This window comes from Peromyscus maniculatus, chromosome 8 (genome assembly GCF_049852395.1).
Source record: "Peromyscus maniculatus bairdii isolate BWxNUB_F1_BW_parent chromosome 8, HU_Pman_BW_mat_3.1, whole genome shotgun sequence".
In the NCBI taxonomy this organism is placed as follows: domain Eukaryota; kingdom Metazoa; phylum Chordata; class Mammalia; order Rodentia; family Cricetidae; genus Peromyscus; species Peromyscus maniculatus.
Window position 1 is genome coordinate 69,095,808 of NC_134859.1, and position 22,188 is coordinate 69,117,995.

General features: G+C 45.6%; 3 pseudogenes; 2 read left to right on the forward strand and 1 right to left on the reverse strand.

The window, feature by feature from the left end:
* The first annotated feature begins 703 nt into the window (after window positions 1–703).
* On the forward strand, window positions 704–11,194 carry LOC143267074 (E3 ubiquitin-protein ligase RBBP6 pseudogene; annotated as a pseudogene).
* Window positions 11,195–12,161: 967 nt separating this feature from the next.
* LOC143274475 (E3 ubiquitin-protein ligase RBBP6 pseudogene) lies at window positions 12,162–15,473 on the forward strand (annotated as a pseudogene).
* Window positions 15,474–19,006: 3,533 nt separating this feature from the next.
* Window positions 19,007–20,147, reverse strand: LOC102905663 (schlafen family member 2 pseudogene; annotated as a pseudogene).
* Between the last annotated feature and the right edge of the window lie 2,041 nt (window positions 20,148–22,188).

The following is a 22,188-nucleotide window of genomic DNA, read 5'->3' on the forward strand; positions in this document are numbered from 1 at the left end:
TAGAGCTGCTGCAGAGGAGGTACAGGCCCTGGGGAGTGGCTGCTGGTGTGGAGTAAGCAGTGAAGGCTCTGAGATCCTTCCAGCAATGAAAAAAGCAGGGTCTCAGTTCCTAGCAGTAGCTGCAACATGGGAGAAAGCTGAGGCAAAATGTGGCCATACAGAACTGGAGACTCAAGCCCCTCCCCCCAGAACAGAAAGTCGTGAGCAGAGAAACTGAGCCTTGCCTCAGGCATCAGGGACTCTGCATCTTTAGGTAGGAGACAAATGGGAGCAAGCAGAGCATCTATCTGGGGAAAAACCTTACTGAAAAAGCTTCCATTTCAAGTACTTTCATTTTCTCTCATTGACCCAGTAAGGTGGGAGACAAGTGCACACTGGCAGGTGTGGCCCACTCTGGGGAAAATGTCAGATAAGGAAATACACTTGTCAGCTGCAGCTTAAGGAGAACAGACACCTCCCGGGTCAATAAAGCTCACTTGATCTTGATTTTCAGTATGCACACAAACCATGTAAATAGAAACCGTGGAGGATCTAAAAGGCAGCATGGGAAATGTAGTTCCTTTGTAACAACATGACAATATAGAGAAAGGCAGCTTGGGAAATGTAGTGCTTAAAGTGAGGCAGCATAGTCAAGGAGGCCTGGAGAAAAGGCAGATAGACTGGGACAGACATTTTCAAATGTGCCCGGTAACTTAGCGGCAAAATGCCCAAGGGAAATACTGCCAAGTATAACCCAAAAATGCTCAAGGTTCCATATCTCTTGTAAACACTTTTCCTCTGGGTTCCCCAAGCACCCAGAGCTGGGCAAGCAGAAAGGCACTGTCCCAAGATCAATTCAGACTGGCCGTGCATTCAAATAGGGCCCAGTGAAAGGAAAGCATTTGAACACGCTGATGAAAGTCAGGTCAAGGAAGAAGTCTGGTCTCCCAGGAGATGAACAGCAAGGAAGCCAGACGGTGTGATCACTCAAGTTTAAACTGAAAGCTTAATCATGGTGTTAATGTGATGTAACTCTGCAGAAAACATCCAGGAAGGTGTGTGTTCCCACCTTGATGAGCATTTTGCTTCATGGGAGGGGAATTAGTGTTGAGTTACTGCCAATTTCTACACAGGAGGGCTGCTCCAGATATGAGCCCACTTTCCCTAAAGCCCTGCCAGAGATCTTCATCTCCACCCAAAAGGCTGCAAGGAGCCAATTATGGTGTTGGCCTTTGGAGCCTGATGTGGTGTGGGCATTGTGAGCTTGAGGCATGCAGAACACACTCAGTGAACTGCAGGCCAGCCTGGGGTACACATCAAGACCCTGTCTGCCTCACCCTGACTCTAAAATTCTAAAGCAAAACCACAACCAAAGTAATCTGGAGCTAAAGCAGCCAGAAGGGAGCAGTTTCCTTTCTGCCCAGTTAGAAGCTGTGTAAGGTGTATTACATTTATTTCTGCTGCCTTAGTTAATGATGTAATGATGTGTTACATTTGTTTATGCTGCATTTGTTTTATTATGTAAAGATGTGTTGCTGTACACCTTGCCTGCCTGAGGCACATGATTGGTCTAATAAAAAGCTGAATGGCCAATAGCTAGGCAGGAGAGTGACAGGCAGGGTGGGCAGGCAGAGAGAATAAGTAGGAGGAGAAATCTAGGCATGAAAGGGAAGAAGAAAAGGGAGACAATGAGGGAGACAAAGGGCCACACCTGGGTCCAGAAGCCAGGCAGCCGCCAGTCAGCCACATAGGAGAAGCATTGAAAGTAAGGTGTACACAGAGGGAAAGAAAGGTAAAGCCCTGAGGCAAACGTAGAGGAAGAGAAACTGGTTTACGTGTAAGAGCTAGTGGGACACACATAAGCTAAGGCCAAGCATTCATAACAAGTAAGTCTCTGTCTTGATTTGGGAGCTGGTGGGTAGTCCAAAACAAAAAACCTGCACAAACATTTAGATGGGCTAAGGACTAGCCTAGGACATGGACCATTCAGTTCAAGATCTCAGCTATGAAAACTGTCTATGGTTCATACCCACTACCTTCAGGCACACAGCCCTGACACAGTCCTTAAAAAATCAGGCAGACACCAGAGCTCACCAAATTCCAAGACTGAAGAAAGCTCACTAAAGTCTTGGAGCCTTACTTCCAATTTACCAGCTAGTTCCTGGTTCTCAAATTGTTTCACTGACTTGGGGGAAATTCTCTAACAAAGGAACTGGGGCATTAGGGTGTCTAGTCAGCTATTTTTGGTGGGAGAGAATATGACATTCAAATGCCCTTAGTTTGTCACAATTGCAGGTTGGTGAGAAAGCTCAGAAGGGGGGGGGCAGGAGAGGAAGGACCTGCTTTCTGTGGAACAAAAGCAAAGCAACTCAAGCCTAGACCACTGCTTCTCTCCTGGGTTGGAAATTGGCATCTCTCATGGGAAAGCAAAGTTCTCATCTTCTAAATTACAAGCTTCCCTAGAGGCTGAATTCCTTCTGGTTCTAGAGTGCAGTTCCTCCCATTCCAGGAGCCATGTTTTCTTACCAGGCAACATGGTCAGGTCTCCAAGAGAATAGGGAACCCTCAAGGGACTCTGCAGATTCCCACAAGCCTGCCACACATAGCCCTCCATGACCTCCCTCTTGCTGCCTCACTAGCCAGTCACAGAGCAAGCATAATGGGCTCTCTCACAGCAACTTTAAGCCCTCCCTCCATCTCAGAGAGGAAGGCATTTGCTCTGACCACAGATCCAGTGAGCCCCAAGTCCTCAGCAGCCTGTGCTTTGATAGAAGAAGCTCTGAAGACGCCAAGGAGCCAAGATTGTCTTTACTTGAGAGGAATGGTTTGTGCTGGCAGCTCCTCTACCACACATCCCCTCAGTATCAGGAAGTAGACAGGCCCTGGCATTAGGTGGGGACAGAAAGAGACAGACAATGGGGTCGAGGATGCTGCAATGGACCTTGCTCTGTGTCTTGGAAGCTGATTTCCTTGAAACTCAGGCCACTGGCAGCCTTCCTGTTGTTTCCCTTGTCCAGAGAGTCAGGAAGTGTGATCTTGGCTGGGCACACACCTGTCCAGGCAAGCCTTGGAGAGGAACTGATTTTGAGGAATCAATATATAGCCAGTGTGAATGCTTGAAAGATGTACTATACTAAAAACCTCTACTGTAACACTCTCTGAAGTATCCAAAACAGCACTACTGTAACGCTTCCTGAAGTAAAGTGAACTATATTAAAAACCTCTACTGTAACACTTTCTGAAGTAAGGTGAACTATACTAAAATCCTCTACTGTAACACTTTTTGAAGTAGACTGAATCTTCACTCAGAAACTGAGACTCCAGATTAGGCATAAATCACAGCCACACACCTGTTTTCACTCAAAGATCCTTTTTTAAGTGGGGTGGAAAAATTAGGTTACAGTGGCTGTTTTCTGACTCAGGCAGAAAAGTACATCAAATCACCTAGCAGGAATAATTTTTGTTTTGTTTTGAGACAGAGTTTCTCCTTGCAGTTTCAGTGCCTGTCCTGGATCTTCCTCTGTAGACTAGGCTGGCCTCGAACTCACAGAGATCTGCCTAGCTCTGCCTCCCAAGTGCTGGGATTAAAGGCATGAGCCACCACCACCCAGCATTCATGGGAAACTTTTTGGAGGAGGAAAAGGGAGATTTAGATTTAGATCTGTATTAGAATGGGCTAGGATGCACTGGTGAAGGAGATAGGGGACAATGGAGAATAAAGGAAGGAGAAAAGGAAAAATTGGAGGGGTATTTGTCCAGGAGGAACAAGGGATATCCTCTGGATAGAGGGCAGACACATATGGCACATAGGCAAATGGTTTATAAAGGTGAAGGGGAAAACCCCGTGTTAGGATGAGGTGTTTAATTTTATTTCTTCTTCTTTTTTAATTAAAAAATATTTTTATTCATTTCAGGACCTAGAAAGAGGCTGCTCCAACACCCATTGCCGCTGTGATTCCCTTTTTAAAAATTACACATCTAGAGTTGGAGGCCAGTCTGGTATACATAGCAAGTTCCAGGTTAGCCAGAGATACATAGTGAGACCCTGTCTCAACAATAAAATAAAACCCAGGAACTACAAATGTGTACAATGACTGAACAATACATGCTTACATGACTCGTGGGTTATTACAAAAATCAGAGATAAAACTAAAAAAGTCCCTAGGATCAAGTGAAAATAAAAATAAAAATATGATTTATCAGAACCTCTGGGTCTGACCAAGGCACATTTAAGGGGAAAGTTTATAGCTGTGAATGCCCATGTCAAAAATCTAAAACCTCACATAAATAACCTTAAGGTGTACCTCAAGAAAAACTAGAATATTCAAAATGAGAAGCAGTACGTAGTGAGAAATAAGGAAGAACAGGGTGGACTTTTATGAATGGATACCAAAAGAACATTACAAAGAATCGACCAAGCAATGAATTGGTTCTTTGAAAGAAATAAACAGAAAACCTAAAGATCTCAACCCTACATAAAGGACTATAGGCAACTATTGAATTTAGAGTAGGAGAAAGAGTGTTTTCCAGGGACAAACACATCCATTAGTTACCTAATACAAAATGGTCAGCCCTGAAAACACACATACAAGTAACATTATAAAGACTGAACTGAGATATTTAGGAATATGTATATATGTACACATATGCATGTAACAACAATAAATGAAGAAAGAGGCCATGAATCTGAAAGAGAGTGAGGAGGGGTTTGTGGGAGGGTTTGAAGGGAAGAAAGGGAAGGGGAAAATGATGTAAGAATAATCTAAAATGTATAATAAAAATAAAAAACAGAATTGATCAATAACTATCCAATCTAGCCGAAACACTCAGAGAAGAAACAAAAATTTAATAAATAAGAGGTTAAAAGGGAGGTAAAAGTCAGGCATAGTGATGCAGGCCAGCACTCAGGAGGCAGAAACAGGTGGATCTCAGTGAGTTCAAGGTCTGCCTGCTCTATATAGTGAGTTCCAGGTCAACCAGAGCTACATAGTGAGACCCTGTCTAAAGAACAACAACAACAACAACAACAACAACAACAACAAGAACAACAAACAAAAAAAAAGAAACAAACGAAAAACAAAGAAAAAGGATGACCACGGAGTCCATGAAATGTCCAGTAATGCAGAGTCACTGAGAACTTCTGTTTTGTAAACTGGGAAATCTAGAAGCAGGTAAATTCCTCGACACATGAATGAGACCTGCCAAAATTAAACCAAGAGGATGCAAACATCTTAAATAGACCCACCACAAGCAATAAGATTCAAGCCATTAATAAGAGTATAAAAGTTGGAAAAGAACCCAACAGAGGAAAGCCCAGGACGAGATAGAGTCATTTTCAAATTCTACCAAACATTTTAAAAAGAGCCAACACTGTAGCATGAATCTTAAAAGTTCTTATTAATAAAATCAAACCTGAGGCCGGTATTGGAGTGAACACCGGAAGATCAGAGAGATAGAACAAGCCACAGCTAACCTCACCTGGCCAACTTCTCAGCTGATCTTGTTTCTGCAGACTGGAAGCCTCTGTGTCCTCATATCGGAATGGCTCTCAGCTGAACTGTGCTGCTCAAAACCTAAAAACTTAACCAGCCAAATGCTTCTAGTTGCTGGTTCTCACGCCTTATATACCTTTCTGCTTTCTACCATCACTCCCTGGGATCAAAGGCTTGCTTTCTGGGATTAAAGGTGAGAGTCACCAAGCTTGGCTGTATCCTTGAACAGATGGATTTACGCCTATGGAATACTAGGATTAAAGGCATGTGCTACCCACTGCCTATCCTAAGTATCTAGTGGCTTTTCTGTTTTCTGACCCCAGATAAGTTTATTAGGGTACACAATATTTTGGGTAACACAATACCACCACATAACACTGTTGCTTATCAAAAGGCATCATGAAATAGAAGGGAATTAGAAATTTACTCCATGAAGTCAGCATTATCCTGATAACAAAACAGAATAAGGACACACACATTGAAGAAGGGTAACTAAGTACCAGTTTCTCCATTGAAGACAGTTGAGTAGTCTAGTAAAATTCTTAGAAATCAAATTCAGTAACACACTAAGATCATATGCCACGACTGAATGGTTTCTGTCCAGGGATTTGAGCTTGTTCCAACAAGCTCTATTCACAATAGCCACACTATTCACAAGATCTAGGAAAAGAAACCAGCCTGAAGTCAGTCATAAATAAGCAGATTACAAAAATGTACACATAACAAGTATAATTTCATGCAATTGTAAAGAAGAATTAAATGATGATATTTATAGGAAACAGATACAATTGTAATTTACTATGTCAAGGAAAACAAGCCAAACTCACAGAAATACAAGTTTCCTATTATATGTAGAAATTAGACTTAAAAAAGCATCTATTTGTATGTGTGTATGTATATATGTTTGTCTCTCTCTGTCTCTCTCTCTCTGTCTACCTGAGTAGGACATAGAACTGAAAAAAGGATCATGAGAGGAGAGGAAGAGATCCTAGAGGAGGGAGGAAATGGAGCTGCAGTGCTGTGCCTGGAATAAGAAAGCAGAGGGTGACAAAAGAGAAGGAGCTGTGGTGGTGTGGGTGGCACCCATGGGAACAGTGGGGGAAGGGAACAAATGAGGACACACTGACATGTACATGAAGACCCATGAGGAAATCCACTGTTCTGCATGCTAACAAGACATTGCATTTGACAAGAGGTACAATGGCTCAGCACTTGTCACACAAACCTGATGACCTGAGCTGGGTCCCCAAACCTACAAAAACCTGGCTGTAGTGCTTTACATCTGCAGTCAAAGCCTCCTCCTGTGAAGTGCCAGAGAGAGGGAGAAACAGGAGCCCTGCCTGGAAGTTCAGGAGTCAGCTGGCCCTGAGTAATTAACACAGCTAGAAACAAACCAAACCAAACCAAACCCAAGAGACCATGGGGAGGTGGAACTGCTTTAATCCTGTCCCATCACTGTGGAGGCAGAGGCAGGCAAATCACAGTGAGTTTGAGGCCAACCTGATCTACATGAGTTCCAGGCCAGCAGGGCTCAACACAGAGAGATCTTGTCTCAAAACAGGCAAATAAAAATCAAGAAAGAACCTGCCCAAAATAAGGTGGATGGCGAATAAAACTCTTGAAAGTTGTTTTCTGACATCTACATGTGTGCTTGTCACATGCATGCCCCCATACAATAATAATAAAAAAAAGTAAATACAACATAAAATAATAAAAAATAAAAAGTAAGGTGAAAAACTAAAACCACTGAAATCTAAAAGACAATTCATAGCCCTTTGAAGGATTTCAGGAATCTGTCAAATCTGCATTTATATACCATTAAATAAATAACATAAGAATAAAGAAATACACCTAGCAAAAACATTTACAAAATCTGACAGTATTTCTATATGGAACTTTCTTGTAAGACAGTGAGAGCATTGGGAAAATAGCAGGGGATAGACCACAGTGAGAACTTAGAAGAGCAAGAGCCAACCTAGAACAGTGAGAATATCTAGATTACAAGAAGAGTGAGTAGCTGGGGAGAGGGAAGGGCCAAGAAAATGGTGTGGAGTCTTTGAAATGTTTAACAAGTACTTGTGGGTAGGGACTGAGGGAGCCTGGAGACTGGCATGGGCCTTGATGCTGAAAGGTGCCACTCATATGTGTTAATTGGAGAGCCATATGATTTTGCCAGAAGTAAGGAAATGAATCCTTTGGTTCACAGAAACTGGCTTTTCAAATTCCCCAGGAATGCTGGCTTTTATCTAATTGCCGGAAATCCTCCTATAATCATACATTAAAACAGAAATCTTAGATATCCTTCCACTGATGAGTGGAGGCAGAAAACGTACCTCATAGAAATGGGGAAGAGAATTGCGTCTTAATGTCAGTTAAGCATAAAAGCACACAGGGAACTGTGGCCCTGAATCCAAGCACAGAGGCAGAGCAGGACAGAACTCTAAATTAAGGCCAGCTTGATCAATATTGAGAGTTCCAAAACAGTCAGGACTACATAGGGAGACTCTGCCTCGAAGAATTAAATAAAATAATGAATAAACAGAATTAAAACACACACCTTAAATCTCAGAAGTTTAGAGACAGAGACAAATGGATCAATGAGAGTTCAGGAACACCTGGGCAAGAAACGACTACGTAAAAAGACCTTGATACAAAACCAAATTTTAAAATTTGGGAGAACTGAAAGTTTCCTAGGAAATATGATTAGATTGATAGAAAATTTGAGGCTAAGCATTAAGAGTATTAAAAATATAGCTATGAAAAAAGAGGAAGACAAATATTTAAACCCAGATGATTTCCTATAAGCCCAAATATTGATGCTTTTTTAAATTTGTTTTTTCAAAGAGTCTCATGTTGCCTGGTCTCTAACTCCTATGTAGCTGAAAGTGACTGTGGTGATATGTTGTTTGTGCCACAATCAAAAATTCTTGATTGAAGTTCACAGGGCTGATCCAGTCACTAGTTCAGCATTGAGGCCAAGGACTTTGGCACATACCTCTGATCCCAGACTCTGGAAAGATCAGGGTGGGGTTGGGCCACACCCTTAATCCCAACACCAGGGAGGTGGAGACAGGTATATAAGGCAGATGGAGACCGGATCTCAGCTCTTTCAGTCTGAGGATTCCTAGAGACCGGATCTCACCCTTTCAGCTGAGGACTGGAAAAGATAGGTGAGAGTTGGCTGTGGGTTGCCCCTTGGACTCTCTGAACCTTTGGCATTTGGCGTCTGTGGTCTCTGGCTCGGGGTTTTTTTTACTGTTCAAACAATTTAGAACTGGTGCTACAGCTGGTTCCCAGTGTGGGGCAAGAACCCAGGACCCGGACATAAGAGTCCCACGCTCTACCCCAAGAGCTAGCTCTATTCTGAGGCAGCATCATTCCCTGCTGTGGAAACAGTTACTGTGATGAATGCATTAGGACAGCACTCCTGGAATCAGATGAACATACGTGTCCAACATGTCATCAGAACCATGTTTCTCCGCATGCTTTAACTGCCAACAAGTGTTTACGACAGGCTGTTAGTAACTTCGAAAATGGAACTGGCTATACCAAAGGACCTCGCCAACAGTTCCCTCCACCCCCACCCCCAATACCACCACCAAGACCGCTCCTTCAGAGGAGCCCCCAGCCTCTGGCACGAACTTTGGTATGGAGACAGCTGGATCCTCTGAGGATCCCAGTGACGTCTTCCTCAGCTTCCCAGCTCCCTCTGTATCTTCGTTAACTTCAAGTCCGGCTCCCTTGGCACCCTCTGTGCCTGGAAGTCCATCTTCTGCCCCAGCTCCGGTACCGGTACCGGATTTGACTGCAACAGTGTCTCTACCAGTCCATTCGGAAAGTCAGACGGCCCTTTCCGGGATTCGGGTGATAAATTATTACCAGCCGCAGCGCTGGAACCAGAGCATTCTAAGGGAGCCTCCTCAGTTGCCACTGGGGCTCTTACTCAGGAAAAGGGTCACGAGGTGCCTGTCCTTGGAACTGCGTCTCGGGTGGCACAGTCCTCATTGCAGGGACAGTGGGTCCCCACAACTGGTCCGGTAAGAACAAGTGCCGCTCTTCCAGGTGGTGGACCACCACCAGGCTGGGGACATTTCAACCAGCTTGGCCACCTGGTTTCTCCACCGCAGCAAGTCAGAAGAGGGGAAGGAAGTCGTCACAGGAGCACAGAGCGCGGGCCACAGCACAGCCAAAGATCCCAGAGGGCTCAAGGCCCATCCCTCCCAGGAACTCCAGTCTCTGTGCCTGTTCCTCCTGGTGTACCTCCCCCACACTTCTCTCCTGGCTTCCCTCCTGACCAGCCCCAGCCTTCAGGATACAGTGTCCCCCCTGAAGGGTTTCCACCAGCTCCTGCCACTGTATGGAAACCTTGGGTATGGTCGTCAGGAGTGCAGACTGCTCACCCAAACACCCAAAAGGAGGGCCAGGGCACTCCTTTTCCAGGTCTGTATCTCCCTGTACTGGTTCATCAGATTCAAGAAGTTCATATGCTTCTTCCTCAAAGTCAAGATCTGGCTCCACGCGGTCAAGCTCTTCCTCTGGATCCTCCAGCCGCCCACACTCTGGCTTCTATTCGCCATCACCTCGATACCCCAGGAGAGGCAGAGGCGAGAGCCGTCATCACGGTTCAGGGGCCAGTTCTCGAGGATATCATGGATCTAGGTCAAGGTCCCCTCCATATAGAGGTTCTTGTTCACGGTCAAGATCTCCTCGGAGAAGGTCCACTCGCCGTGACATCAAAACCTATTAAGGGCAGAGACCTCTTTGAGAAAGAACGCCCCAGGGAAATGGGAGGGGAATTGCCTACCGATAATGGTACAACAAGTACTACCGTGGGTATGCTGTGGGGGCACAGGCTAGACCATCAGCTACCAGAGAAGACTTCTCTCCATAGAGACTTTCACCTCTTAATATCAGAAATTCACCCTTCACAAGAGGGCCCAGAGAAGACTATGCTCCTGGACAACATCATAGACACAGAAACCGAGGCAGCAACTATCCAGGAAAGCCTTCCACGGACAGATAGTCACAATCCGAAAAGTAACACAAAATCCAAAGTGAAGGAGAGTGGGAACGTTCCAGGAGTCCATGAAGACACAAGCATAAGAGAAAAACGGAAAACGGGGAAAGCATGAGGAGAGTGAGAGCTTCCTGAGTTCTGAGCTGTTAGAGACTTCCAGCCAATCCAGGGAGTTGCTGGGTGTGGATGACACTAAGGCAGATACACCGTTTGTCCTCCCGAGGAGAGACGATGCTACACACCTGTTGGGGATGAACTGACGGAGGCAGAATCCATCACTTTCAAAGCAGTGTCTGAGAAGGACAAGAGAGAAAAAGATAAACCAAAAGGAAAAAGTGACAAGACCAAAGGGGAAAGGGATATGCCTGCTACAGCCAAGAAGGAAAATGTTTTCAAACCTTCTAAAGGACCCCAAGTGTAGGTGGACGGGGACCGTGAAAACTCTCCTAGGTCTGACGCTCCACTTGAAAAAGCCAAAGAGCGGGCTGCAAAGACTGACTCTATAAAACTCCGATCTTGTAGCTCTATTGGGAGTGATGGCAGGATATGTCCTGTAGACCAATAACTTGGACTGGGTGTCTTGAGGGCAGGATCTGATACTAGCATCTGATACTGTCGATTTTAACAAAAAACACTGTTAAAAGAGGGCAACGGAACATGATCCTATCAGCTTGAGGGATGGAAAAATAAAAATAAAAAGTTTCTAAACATCTCATGACCCCAGTGTTTTGTTTGTTTGTTTGTGTTTTCAGTTTTGCTTATTTCCACTCTTTTCTGATACTTTACACATACGCCAAGTGCTGCGGTCAACTTTATATCCCAGGCGGCTGCTTCTCCCATTTAACATTTTGCAAAGCATTGCCACAGTGGTATTGTGCCTAATTCGTCGCATCTGCCTTTAGTTCTACCCTTTTCGAATCCTAGCAGTGGAGCTAGATATCAAAAGATCCTTTTTTTTTTTTTTTTAAGTGTCTTGTGTAGCCTGGTCTCTAACTCCTAGGTAGCTGGGGGTGACTGTGGTGATATCTTGTTTGTGCCGCAATCAAAAAGCTTGCCTGAAGATCAGAGGGCTGATCAGTCACAAGTTCAGCATAGAATCCAGGGACTGTTGGTACACACCTCTAATCCAAGAACTCGGGAGGAGGAAGCAGGAAGATCCAGATATCAAGACCACCCTAGCTCTAAGTCATTGAGTCAGTATAAGAAGAGAGAGAGAGTGGGACAGGGAGAGGGAGAGAGAGAGAGAGAGAGAGAGAGAGAGAGAGAGAGAGAGAGAGAGAGGGAGGGAGGAGGGAGAGAGAGAGGGAGAGGGAGAGGGAAAAAGAGAGGGAGGGGAAGAGGGAGAGGAGAGGGAGAAAGAGAGCCAATGGGTGGGGTTGGGCCACACCCTTAATCCCAGCACCTGGGAGGTGGAGACAGGTATATAAGGCAGATGGAGACCGGATCTCAGCTCTTTCAGTCTGAGGTTTCCTAGAGACCGGATCTCATCCTTTCAGCTGAGGACTGGAAAAGATAGGTGAGAGTTGGCTGTGGGTTGCCCCTTGGACTCTCTGAACTTTTGGCATTTGGCGTCTGTGGTATCTGGCTGGGGTTTTTTACTGTTCAAACCATTTAGAACTGGTGCTACAGCTGGTTCCCAGTGTGGGGCAAGAACCCAGGACCCGGACATAAGAGTCTCACTCTGTACCCCAAGAGCTGGCTCTATTCTGAGGCAGCATCTTTGAAGACAGGAGATCAATCAAGGTCCCGGGGTCTACTTGAGACCCAGCTGCAAACATCAGGGCTCTGAGCGGGGCCTAGCCCACAGAATCCTCTGCCACCATGCCCTGTGTGCACTATAAATTTTCCTCTAAACTCAACTACGACATGATCATCTTTGATGGGCTCCAAATCTCCCTCTGCGACTTAAAGAAGCAGATTATGGGCAGAGAAAAGCTGAAAGCTGCCCATAGCGACCTGCGCATCTTCAACGCAGAGACGCAAGAAGAATATACAGATGACGATGCGCCAATTCCTAAGAACTCATCTGTGATTGTCAGAAGAATTCCTAGTGGAGGCGTTAAGTCGGCAAGGAAGACACACGCTCTAAGTGGACCTGGACCAGTGATGGGAACCACACAGGCAACCGATGACTCTTCTGCATCCATTTCTCTGGCCCAGCTTACAGAGACTGCCAATCTGGCTGAAGCCAATGCTTCAGAGGAAGATAAAATCAAAGCGATGATGTGGCAATGTGGCCGAGAATACGACCCAGGCAGTTCGGTGAAGAAACCTCTGGGTCCACCACCTCCATCTTATACCTGTTTTCGTTGTGGTGTCCCTGGTCATCATATTAAGAGTTGCCCAACAAACGGGGATAAGAACCTTGAATCCGGCCGGAGAATCAGAAGGAGCACTGGAATTCCCACCAGTTTTCTGACTGAGGTGAAAGATCCTAACACGAAGGGTGCGATGCTCACCACCTCTGGAAAATACGCAATACCGACCCTAGATGCAGAGGCCTATGCGATCGGGAAGAAAGAGAAGCCACCCTTCTTCCCAGAGAAACCGTCCTTGTCGTCGTCGTCATCGTCGTCGTCGTCGTCGTCATCGTCGTCGTCGTCGTCGTCATCTTCAGAAGAAGGAGAAAAAACACCTATCCCGGAGGAGCTCCTGTGCCTCATCTGCAAAGACATCATGGTGGATGCTGCTATCATTCCCTGCTGTGGAAACAGTTACTGTGATGAATGCATTAGGACAGCACTCCTGGAATCAGATGAACATACATGTCCCACATGTCATCAGAACCATGTTTCTCCGGATGCTTTAACTGCCAACAAGTGTTTACGACAGGCTGTTAGTAACTTCGAAAATGGAACTGGCTATAGCAAAGGACCTCGCCAAGAGTTCCCTCCACCCCCACCCCCAATACCACCACCAAGACCGCTCCTTCAGAGGAGCCCCCAGCCTCTGGCGCGAACTTTGGTACGGAGACAGCTGGATCCTCTGAGGATCCCAGTGACATCTTCCTCAGCTCTCCCAGCTCCCTCTGTATCTTCGTTAACTTCAAGTCCGGCTCCCTTGGCACCCTCTGTGCCTGGAACTCCATCTTCTGCCCCAGCTCCGGTACCGGTACCGGATTTGACTGCGACAGTGTCTCTACCAGTCCATTCGGAAAAGTCAGACGGCCCTTTCCGGGATTCGGGTGATAAATTATTACCAGCCGCAGCGCTGGAACCAGAGCATTCTAAGGGAGCCTCCTCAGTTGCCACTGGGGCTCTTACTCAGGAAAAGGGTCACGAGGTGCCTGTCCTTGGAACTGCGTCTCGGTTGGCACAGTCCTCATTGCAGGGACAGTGGGTCCCCACAACTGGTCCGGTAAGAACAAGTGCCGCTCTTCCAGGTGGTGGACCACCACCAGGCTGGGGACATTTCAACCAGCTTGGCCACCTGGTTTCTCCACCGCAGCAAGTCAGAAGAGGGGAAGGAAGTCGTCACAGGAGCACAGAGCGCGGGCCACAGCACAGCCAAAGATCCCAGAGGGCTCAAGGCCCATCCCTCCCAGGAACTCCAGTCTCTGTGCCTGTTCCTCCTGGTGTACCTCCCCCACACTTCTCTCCTGGCTTCCCTCCTGACCAGCCCCAGCCTTCAGGATACAGTGTCCCCCCTGCAGGGTTTCCACCAGCTCCTGCCACTGTATGGAAACCTTGGGTATGGTCGTCAGGAGTGCAGACTGCTCACCCAAACACCATGCCTACAACACCAACCCGGCTTTTGTCCAGGGAAGAATTCTATAGAGGGCAACGACGACTGAGGGAAGAGGAGAAGAAAAAGTCCAGGCTAGACGAGTTTACCAATGGTTTTCTTAAGGCGTTGACTGGGCATGAAAAGATTCAGAGGAAGCCAGGGCACTCCTTTTCCAGGTCTAAATCTCCCTGTACTGGTTCATCAGATTCAAGAAGTTCATACGCTTCTTCCTCAAAGTCAAGATCTGGCTCCACGCGGTCAAGCTCTTCCTCTGGATCCTCCAGCCGCCCACACTCTGGCTTCTATTCGCCATCACCTCGATACCCCAGGAGAGGCAGAGGCGAGAGCCGTCATCACGGTTCAGGGGCCAGTTCTCGAGGATATCATGGATCTAGGTCAAGGTCCCCTCCATATAGAGGTTCTCGTTCACGGTCAAGATCTCCTCGGAGAAGGTCCACTCGCCGTGACATCAAAACCTATTAAGGGCAGAGACCTCTTTGAGAAAGAACGCCCCAGGGAAATGGGAGGGGAATCGCCTACCGATAATGGTACAACAAGTACTACCATGGGTATGCTGTGGGGGCACAGGCTAGACCATCAGCTACCAGAGAAGACTTCTCTCCATAGAGACTTTCACCTCTTAATATCAGAAATTCACCCTTCACAAGAGGGCCCAGAGAACACTATGCTCCTGGACAACTTCGTAGACACAGAAACCAAGGCAGCAACTATCCAGGAAAGCCTTCCACGGACAGATAGTCACAATCCGAAAAGTAACACAAAATCCAAAGTGAAGGAGAGTGGGAACGTTCCAGGAGTCCATGAAGACACAAGCATAAGAGAAAAACGGAAAACGGGGAAAGCATGAGGAGAGTGAGAGCTTCCTGAGTTCTGAGCTGTTAGAGACTTCCAGCCAATCCAGGGAGTTGCTGGGTGTGGATGACACTAAGGCAGATACACCGTTTGTCCTCCCGAGGAGAGACGATGCTACACACCTGTTGGGGATGAACTGACGGAGGCAGAATCCATCACTTTCAAAGCAGTGTCTGAGAAGGACAAGAGAGAAAAAGATAAACCAAAAGGAAAAAGTGACAAGACCAAAGGGGAAAGGGATATGCCTGCTACAGCCAAGAAGGAAAATGTTTTCAAACCTTCTAAAGGACCCCAAGTGTAGGTGGACGGGGACCGTGAAAACTCTCCTAGGTCTGACGCTCCACTTGAAAAAGTCAAAGAGCGGGCTGCAAAGACTGACTCTATAAAACTCCGATCTTGTAGCTCTATTGGGAGTGATGGCAGGATATGTTCTGTAGACCAATAACTTGGACTGGGTGTCTTGAGGGCAGGATCTGATACTAGCATCTGATACTGTCGATTTTAACAAAAAACGCTGTTAAAAGAGGGCAATGGAACATGATCCTATCAGCTTGAGGGATGGAAAAATAAAAATAAAAAGTTTCTAAACATCTCATGACCCCAGTGTTTTGTTTGTTTGTTTGTGTTTTCAGTTTTGCTTATTTCCACTCTTTTCTGATACTTTACACATACGGCAAATTCTGCGGTCAACTTTATATCCCAGGCGGCTGCTTCTCCCATTTAACATTTTGCAAAGCATTGCCACAGTGGTATTGTGCCTAATTCGTCACATCTGCCTTTAGTTCTACCCTTTTCGAATCCTAGCAGTGGAGCTAGATATCAAAAGTTCCTTTTTTTTTTTTTTTTTTTTTTTAAAGTGCCTTGTGTAGCCTGGTCTCTAACTCCTAGGTAGCTGGGGGTGACTGTGGTGATATCTTGTTTGTGCCGCAATCAAAAAGCTTGCCTGAAGATCAGAGGGCTGATCAGTCACAAGTTCAGCATAGAATCCAGGGACTGTTGGTACACACCTCTAATCCACAAACTTGGGAGGAGGAAGCAGGAAGTTCCAGATATCAAGACCACCCTAGCTCTAAGTCATTGAGTCAGTGTAAGAAGAGAGAGAGAGGGGGAGAGAGAGAGAGAGAGAGAGAGAGAGAGAGAGAGAGAGAGAGAGAGAGAGAGGAGGGAGGGAGGGAGGGAGGGAGGGAGGGAGCGAGGGAGGGAGGGGGGGTGAAGGAGAGGGAGAGGGAGTTGAAGAGGGAGAGGGAGAGGGAGAAAGAGAGCCAACTGGTGGGATTGGGCCACACCCTTAATCCTAGCACCAGGGAGTTGGAGACAGGTACATAAGGCAGATGGAGACCGGATCTCAGCTCATTCAGTCTGAGGATTCCTAGAGTCCGGATATCACCCTTTCAGCTGAGGAGTAGAAAAGATAGGTGAGAGTTGGCTGTGGGTTGCCCCTTGGACTCTCTGAACTTTTGTATTTGGCGTCCGTGGAGTCTGGCTCGCGGTTTTTACTGTTCAAACCATTTAGAACTGGTGCTCCAGTGGTGGCTCACACCTTTAACCACACTTCTAGAGAGCTGGAGAAAGAAATATAAGGTGGGTGGGCACAGCATCTCAGTCCAGTCAGTCTGAGTATTCATAGAAATAGGATCTCCCCCTTTCACCTGTGGAGTTGGCAAGGTGACAGGTGGCTGTGACTTGCTCCTTTGTCTCTCTGATCTTTCAGCATTTCCTCTCATATCTATTCTGGGTTTTTACTATTAAAAGCAACTAGAATTCGAGTTACAGTTGACTTTGAACTTGTACTCCAGAAGTGGAGGCAGGTTTATGAGGACTTCTAGCCCATCCTTGGCTATAGTTATTTGGAGGCTGGCATGGGCTAAATGAGACCTTGTCTCACACACACAAACAAAAGAAGTGAAGTGCACATCAGACAGTGACTAGAGGGTGGTGAGCAGTGCTTACTGCTTTCGCAGAGGCCCTGGGTTCGGTTCCAGCACCCACTGGATGTCTCACAACCATCTCTAAGTCCAGTTCCAGGGTATCTGATGCACTCTTCTGGCCCCCAGGTGTTCCCGCATAAAATGGTACACACAAACCCATGCAGGTAAACACATACATACACAAATTAAAAATTCAATCTTTTAAAAATTATATTTAAAATTTTTATTTTGTGTAGGGTTAGACATCATGCCATGTGCTGTGGAGTTCAGAGGACAACTTGTAACAGAAGTTATATGTTTCTACCATTTAAGTCCCAAAGAAGGATGGAACTCACGTCTTAGGCTTGGTGGCAGGCACCTTTAAACCCAGAGCTATCTTACAGGAAAAGTAATAAAGTAATACATCTTTAAAAATAAAGAAGGAGAGAAGAAAGTGGATGTGTGGGCCTGGTGACAAACACTTTTTAGTCCTAGCACCCAGGAAATAGAGGCAGGCAGATCACTGAGTTAAGGCCCCCTGGTCAACTTAGTGAGACCCTGTTTCTTTGTGGTTTTTTTCTTTTTTCTTTTTCTCTGGGCTTGGGGAGCTTTCGTTCAAGACAGGGTTTATCTGTGTAGCCCTGGCTCTCCTGGAACTCTCTAGACCAGGCTGGCCTCCAACTCACATAGATCCATCTGCCTCTGGCCCCTGAGTGCTGGCATTAAAGTCATGTGTTACCACTGACCAGCCTGGAGAGTCTTTTTCAATCTACTAAGTTTAATCTATAAATCCTAAAACCTATGACTCCTTCTTGACATAATCCTAGACATAGGCATGCTCAAGCATAGTTATCCTACAAGAAACTACTAATATTCCTGTAGGCCTGGTTCATGAGCCATCTACTTCAATGTCCTCTCAGCAGGGTTTAGAACCTTCTAGAGTTTAGTAAGCACCTATGTTCTGCACTTTCGATTCTTGATTTCCATCACACTGGTGAAGATGAGCAACTTGAGTAAGATCCTTGAATATTTCCAGAACACCATCTGCAGAGTCCATGGCTGTAACCCTTGGAATATACCCTCACCCCTTCTATTAAAGTCATTTAGAAAATGAGACTTAGCCGGGCGGTGGTGGCGCACGCCTTTAATCCCAGCACTCGGGAGGCAGAGCCAGGCGGATCGCTGTGAGTTCGAGGCCAGCCTGGGCTACCAAGTGAGCTCCAGGAAAGGCGCAAAACTACGCAGAGAAACCCTGTCTCGAAAAACCAAAAAAAAAAAAAAAAAAAAAAAAAAAAAAAGAAAATGAGACTTACAGTGGAACTGTCTTTGCCTATTAGGAAGTATTTTCTCACTGGGCAGTAATGCAGACCTGGCCTTTGTTGTGACTTTCTCCTGTTGCCTTTATTCAGGAATGCCCTGTGCTTTTCAGGATGCAGTGATTAGTTCTAGCCACTGGGTGGCACAAACTCACAGGAGTCCAGTGATAGTCCCTAACTTACATCCCAAAGAGCACTTGTTGTTAAGTGGCACCAAATGAAGGAAGGTTGGGGGAGAACAGATTTATTTAACTCATATTCCAATGTACACATGAAGCTACATTCCCTGGAATCCAGGTCAGATTATTGAATAAGGAAAAGAAAAAGAGATGAAAAAGTGTTGGAATTTCCAGCACTTGGGAAATGATACAGGAAAAGAGCCACAAATTCAAGGCCAACCTGCTGAACTACATAGAAAGTTCCATGCCAGTCTGAGCTACAGAGCAGCAATATAAAGATACACAATGGCAGTGTCTCATGTCTTTAATCTTAGCACTTGGGAGGAAAAGGAGGCAGATCTCTGTGAATATGAGGCCACCATGCTCAAAAGTTTTAGGAGAGCCAGGGCTACACACAGAGAAACCCTGACATGAGGAGTGCTGATGTTGCTCAGGTCCCAGAAAGCAATCTTCCAACCTCTGGAGTAAATGAAAAGTGATTGTAAATCCCCCTTCCTCAAAATGGTGAGGCATTCACCTAGAGCTTAACCCATTCCTCTGAGGTAAACCTCTTCACACAGCTGTCTTCCCCATGCCAGGAATCGGGCTCTGCAGAGAACACAGCACAGCAGAATCTCTCCACTCTGCATGCACAGACATAGGAACACACAGCTCCAGGTCTGTGGACTGGGATGAATTTGCATGTGTACTTTATCTTCTCCTGCTCCTCACAGAAGTGAGTGACAGGCAGCTGTTGGATGCACTTCTCTATTACATGCTCTAGCTGCACAAGATCGCTCCTCTCTGCTTCAAAACCAACGATTTGCTGTTTTTTCCCATCTAAACCAATGAACAAATATCCCCCATCAGTGTTTGCAAATGCAGACACAGTTTTAGGGAGAATCTCTATAATCTTTTCTTTAGGGTGCATTTTAACTCTGCATGTTTTGATTTAGGGAAATAGAATGGCTCCTCCAGGGTCAACTTTTCCTTGTTAAAAAACGTATCAAGATGTCCTAGTTTTAATTCCTCAGAGTCAAATGATCCATGCAAACATTGTCTTGAACTTGATCTCAGTTCAGCATCCTTCATGGCTTTGAGGACCCGAACTACCTCAGGTGCTTTCAGTTCAAATGAGGATGGCAAACTTCTCATATAAAAATTGGTTTTTAATGTAAGGACATGCTGACCAGAGATATCATGGACCCATTGTCCTACAAAAATAAAAAAGTAGCCTTTGTTCTGCCTGTAGTGTAGATATTTATGAGGAAATGGAAGAATATCACCAAAAGAATTTTCCAGATCCAGCCCTATTCCATCTCTGGTCAAGCTGTAATTGGAATTCTTAATGTGAGCCTTGACCATACCCCCTCCAGAATTCAGCCGAGTACACACAGCCTGTGAGATATTTTGGGCCTCTCTTCTTCTCAGTTGAGGGTCTTCCATTGACTTCCTTTTTTTTTCCTTCAAGTGTGCTTTCTCCTGCAGAGAGAACCAGTTCTGCATAGTCCATCTCCTGATCAACAACGATGGTCATTTTCCAAGCACTCGTTCTGTGTCCCATATTAATTCTTTCCTTTAGAACAAACAGAGCCAATACAGTAGGACCTAACCAGTGAGAACCCGATCTTTACAATACCTGTCCAGGCAAGCCTTGGAGAGAAACTGGCTTTGTGGAATCAATATATAGCCACTGTGAATGCTTGAAAATATGTACTATACTAAATATGTCACTGTAACACTTCCTGAAATAAGGTGAAGTGTCCAAAACAGCACTACTGTATAACACTTTCCTGAAGTAAGTTGAACTATATATATTAAATCCTCTAGTGTAACACTTTCTGAAGTGTGGTGAACTATACTAAAAATCTCTACTGTAACACTTTTTGAAGTAGACTGAATCTTTTCTCTGAAAATTGCACTCCAGATTAGGCATAAGCCCCAGCCAAACATCTGTTTTCACTCAGAAATCCTTTTTTTTTTTTTAGTGGGAGAGGAAAAGTTAAGGTACAGTGGCTGTTTTCTGACTCAGGCAGAAAAGTGCAGCAAATCACCTTGCAGGAGTAAATTTTTTTTTTTTAATGTTTTTTCGAGACCAAGTTTCTCCTTGTAGTTTTAGTGCCTGTCCTGGATCTCCCTCTGTAGACCACGCTGGCCTCGAACTCTGAGATCTACCTAGCTGTGCCTCCAGAGTGCTGGGATTAATGGCCTTCACCACCACTTCCCAGGATTCATGGGTAACTTTTAGGAGGAGGAAAAGAGAGATTTAGATTTAGATTTAGATCTGTATTAGAATGGGCTAGGATGCACTTCTAAAGGAGATAGGGGACAATGGAGAATAAAGGAAGGAGAAAAGGAAAAGGGGACAGGAGTATTTGTCCAGGAGGAACAAGGGACATCCTCTGGATAGAGGGCAGATACACATGGCACATAGGCAAATGGTTTATAAAGGTAAATGGGGAAACCCCATGTTAGGATGAGGTGTTTAATTTTATTTCTTCCTTTTTAAAAAAATATTTTTATTAATTTAACATAGAAACCATGGATTCTCCCTTTTATCCCTCCTCCTGTTCCCTCCTAGCCTTCCCCTCCTTGACCCTTCCCCCATGCTGAACTCCAACAAATGAAGGCCTCCCCTCCCATGGCGGGGCAGAAAAGCCTGGTATTCACAGTTGAGGCAGGACCAAGTCTCTTCCTCCTGCATCAAGGTTAAACAAGGCCTCTGATCATAGGTAATGAACTCCAGAAAGCCAACTCATGCACCAGGGATAGATCCTGATCCCACTGCCAGGAGCCCCTCAAACAGACCAAACTCTACAACTGTCTCCTATATTCAGAGGGCCTAGATCAATCCCATGTAGGTTCCAGAGCTGTTGGTCTAAAGTTGGTGAGTTCCTATGAGCTAGGTTCAATTTCTCTGTAGCCGTTCTCATCATGGTCTTGATGCTGCCCCCCCCCCCTTTTGCTCAAATAATCCCTCTTCCCTCTCTTGGACTGGACACCCATAGCTTGGTCTGGTGGTTGGCTGTGGATCTCTGCATCTGCTTCCATCAGTTACTGGATGAAGGCTCTATGATGACAGTTAGGGTATTCACCAACCTGATTATCAGTGTAGGCCAGCTCAGGCACCCTCTTCATCATTTCTAGTACTCTATCTCTCGTCACCTTTGTGGATTCCTGGGAATTTACCTAGCACCAGGCTCCCCCCTTACTCCATAATGTCTCCCTCTATCAAGGTATCTCTTTCCTTGCTCTTCCATTCTGACTCTCCCCTAGATCAACCATGATGTTCCCTCATGCTCTCATCCTCCATCACCTCTCCTCTTTTCCCACCCCATCCTCAGTTTATTCATGGAGATCTCTTCTGTTTCCCCTAACCCAAATCGATCCATGAATCGCACTTAGGGTCCTCCTTTTTTTCTAGCTCTTCTGGAGTTGGGAGTTGTAGTCTGATTATCCTTTGCTTTACATCTAGTACCTACTTATGAGTGAGAACGTACCATGTTTGTCTTTCTGAGTCTGGGTTACCTCACTCAGGATGATATTTTCTAGTTCCATCCATTTGCCTGCAAATTAAATGATGCCATTGTTTTTTTTTTTTTTTTTTTTTTTTTGGTTTTTCGAGACAGGGTTTCTCTGCGTAGCTTTGCGCCTTTCCTGGAGCTCACTTGGTAGCCCAGGCTGGCCTCGAACTCACAGAGATCCGCCTGGCTCTGCCTC